At 45.1% G+C, this 3,866-nt stretch overlaps 1 protein-coding gene across 1 annotated transcript in view; it reads left to right on the top strand.

Annotated features, from left to right (window-relative positions):
* DESI2 (desumoylating isopeptidase 2) overlaps positions 1-1,632 on the top strand; it is a 59,754-nt gene extending 58,122 nt beyond the window's left edge. The window contains exon 6 of the transcript XR_002782736.1: positions 926-1,632. The gene's annotated coding sequence lies outside the window, so the exon portion shown is untranslated. The remainder of the gene's footprint in view (positions 1-925) is intronic.
* Positions 1,633-3,866: the final 2,234 nt, after the last annotated feature.

Genomic DNA, 3,866 nt, shown 5'->3' with positions numbered 1-3,866 from the left:
CTGCAAGACCCAAAGATGTCAAAGCACCATAAAGTATAGAAAATAAAAAACATGATTAATACAGCCACCCAGTGGTGACACCATTCTGGCTCCAGCTTGCCAGGTAAACTCTCCAGCTATTCCATAGGCTAACTGATGCATCACAGCTATGGCCAGACCAACCTGTCCTGCCTCTCTCAGTAGACTGAACACTGACCTCTAATATCTCCAGTCTGCTGAGCCCCCTGGCACATCCTCAGCTCTGGTCCTCACAACCACACCGTCAGTGGGGTGAGCTGATGAGGTAGAGAGAGACAATGGGATTTTCCAAGAAGCCAATGGACCATGAGCTCTGGGGCCCTCACTCCCTAGGTCCTTTGTGTCCAGGTAGGAAACAGATCAGGTTCCTTCCCTGATGAACACAGCATAAGCCCAGGTTCCAGCAGTGGGCTCCTTCAACCCCATCTGCCTGCTTCCTGTTTGTGTTATTCATCTCAATCCTTGCTTCAGGCTCTGTGTTTTAAAATGATTCTGATACAGGACATCACCTATAAAATTCTTAATCTTTTAGCAGGAAATGATATGGGACATCTCCTGCAGAGTTCTTGATTTTTTTTTTTTAGTAAACCTAGTTAAGTTTTCTTCCCTCCTATCTTTGGGAAAAAGGCCCTTTCCCCCAAATCCAGATAATTACCCTGAAACTGGTAAGTCAGGTCCTCTGGCTTTTGATAAGGATCATCGGACCATCATGCGGGAATGGCCCTAGGCCAGCTAGGGTCCTCAGAGTCTAAGAGTGGAGGAGACTTTAAGCCAAAGGTTTTTTATTCTTTAAGAAATATATTAACCACGCCTGTTTTCCTTTGCTCGCTTAATAGGCAAATCCATAATAGAAATTAATAAATACATGATTTTAATAACAAGCTTATGTCTTCTTTTCCATGTCTAGGGACTGAGGCAGCATTTTAGCAGGAACCAAGGCCCTGCCCTGACTAAGGCAGAGAAGGAAAGAGCTCCATGAAACCCCAACAGGCAGGGACGAAGACCCTTCTCAGCAGGAAGCAGATACAGAAGAGACCTCCTGTCCCTCAACATCCATACAAATAATAAGGGGGTTCATGGCTCTTAGAAAAGAGTTAAGTAGGAAAGTTAAGTAGGGGGTCTCAGAGTCTGCCTGCAGACACCGAAGTCATCCTGTTCTAGAAGAGGTCCGCCCCAGCCTGCCCACAATTAAGCAAGCCAGAGGCATTTTGGGGATAAAAGTAACTCATACCAGGAAACAAGCAAGCAGAAAATTGGCCGGTCACTCTCATCTGTGCAATGAAGACCCCAACAACCTTCAACTCATCTGAAACTCATTATATCAACATTATAATATGACGCATATGCCTGGAAGTTCACTAATATTATAACAGACTGAATTCTGGGAACAAACATGCGCAGAAAGCAAATGATGAGTCACTGAGTCCTGTCCATTTTCATTGTCAATCAAAGAAGCCCACTCCTCTAAGAAAAGTGACCACCCACAGCAAATAGGGATAAAAACCGTGAAGTCTTTGTCACCAGGCCTTTCGAGCCACGCCTCTCTTGCTCAGGCCCTCTTCCACATCAGGAAGTGCACTTTCCCTCCTAATAAAGCTTTTCTTCTCTACTATATTTCAGTGTCTTGCTGATTTCTTTGTCTGAGACATCAAGAACCTGGACAACGTGCCCAGAGAGGATCCCGCTCTCCGGTAACAATTCAATACCCCATGTCATGTTGGGCATCTCAGTTTGCTCCTGATGATGACTTAGATGCCCCCTCCCCCTCCTTGGGGTCAAGGCTGCCTTTCCCCTCCCACATTGCTTCCCAAACGGATGCCTGGAGCTAGAGATGACCTTAAGTTTGCAGTCCTCTAGACCGCTGGTATGTAGGTTGTAGAGTCCAGAGTTTACATAATATGAAAGTCAATGTTTATCTAGAATGAGAAAAGAAATTAAAACAAATTACTGGAGTCTTGGAGATTTGGGCTCATTTGTTTTTGTTTGTAGCATCTCTTTAGGCGGTTTACCAGAAATGCTTTTATGGAAAGTGTCCTGATCGCTGCCTGGCTTCCTTCCCCACCTGGACACCCGGGGAACTGGCCAGTGAAGAGCCGGGGGCAGGGGGGTGATAAGAGCCCGGGAGCTTACCCTTGATGACTTCGTAGAGAATCCCATTTGCTAACGTGGTGAGAGAAGGCAGAAAATCTCTCTGCTGGTCCCAGCCTGACACATGGGACAAGTTTATCTCCCCCTGAGTCCCAGTTTTGTCTTATTTTAGTAAAGGAGGGTATTGGTGGTCCCCACAGCCACTTTCTGCTGGCTCAGTGTGGACACGCACAGGCAGCTTGAGGACTTCTGGCACAGTTTGGGAAAAGGCCAGCCTGGCCCAGGCAGTGGGCTGGGGAGAGAGAAGAGGGTAGCCGTTCCCCGTCCCCCAAGCTCTCACCCTACCGAGGTGCTCCCCAAACTAGGCTTAGGAATCCTCTGGGAAGCTTAAAACACAGATTCCCATAGGCGTCACCTTCTAATAGCCTGAGTCCGTCGACTGGACGGAGCCCAGGAATGTGCATTTCTACCCAACACCCCAAGTGGTTCTGATTCGGGTGTCTGCCAACCATACTTAAGGGAACACCGGCTTAAGGAGGGATGGAGGGAGAGGAGTTTCATCAGGAGGCGCAGGAAGATCCCTCTCACTGACCTGTTTATCTATCTCCCTGTTTGGACTATTTCACCATAAGCTCTCTGGCCAAGCAGTGTGGGCCAAGAATGAAGTTAGACCCTTACCTTACGCCATTGACAAAGATAAATAAAACAGAACATTAGTTAAAGTGATGAAAACAGATTTTATTCAGTAACTATTGACAGTAGGGAAAGGGCTGAACTCTGCTCTTATGTGCGCATTGGTGACCAGGTGTTTTAAATGGGGGTGGGGAGGCGTAGGTCAGGTACAAATTAACATAGGGTTGCCCTGTGTGAAGGTGCTTAGGCCAGCTGTGCTTACTAACGGGTCAGTTATCAAAATTAGGGTTCTGTCCTCTCATTGACACCAGGACACGGAGCCCTAACATTCAGATGACTACATTTCAAAGGAATGGCTCTCAGGTCCATGAGAAAGATCCATCTCAAAGGGGCAAAAGAGCCATTCATAGTTTTAAGTCCTTTTTAGTAAAAACTCTAAGAGATTTCAGGAGCTCATCTTCAGGTATTGGCTAAAACAAATAAAATTCTTTTGAAGGCCCAGAGCCTTTCTAGACAGGATATCAAAAGGGGACTGGATTGTCCCAAGGATGGACCTTAGGCTGCTAGAAGCCATGTTGAAGTGTGGCCAACTCTGTCGGTGCAGCGGCTTGAACGTAATATTTATGTTCAGTTTTTGCAGTTCTCACCATATACAAAAATGAACTCAAAATGCATCAAAGACTTAAACATAAGAGCTAAAACTATAAAACCCTTAGGAAAAAACAGAAGGCAGCAGGGGGGTGAGGAGCTTCATGACTTTGGATTTGGCAATGATTCCTTGGTTATAACATGAAAAGCACAGACAACAAAAGACAAAAAATAGATACACTGGGCTACATCAAAATTTAATGCTTCTGTCCATTGAAAGACACAATCAAGAGAATGAAAAGGGAACCATATATCTGACAAGAAGTTAATATCTAGAATGTATAAAGAACTCCTAAAACTCAAAAAAAAAAAAAGTAGAAATGAACAATAAGTACATGAAAAGAGGCTCAGCTTCAGTAATCATTAGGGAAATGCAAATCAAAACCATAATAAGATACCACATCACACCCATTAGGACAGTTACTATAAAAAAGCCCAGAAATTAACAAGTGTTGGCGAGGATGTAGACACATTGGAAC

The sequence above is a fragment of the Pteropus vampyrus genome, unplaced genomic scaffold (genome assembly GCF_000151845.1).
Source record: "Pteropus vampyrus isolate Shadow unplaced genomic scaffold, Pvam_2.0 Scaffold159, whole genome shotgun sequence".
Lineage (NCBI taxonomy): Eukaryota > Metazoa > Chordata > Mammalia > Chiroptera > Pteropodidae > Pteropus > Pteropus vampyrus.
This window is presented reverse-complemented; position numbering and strand designations above follow the sequence as displayed.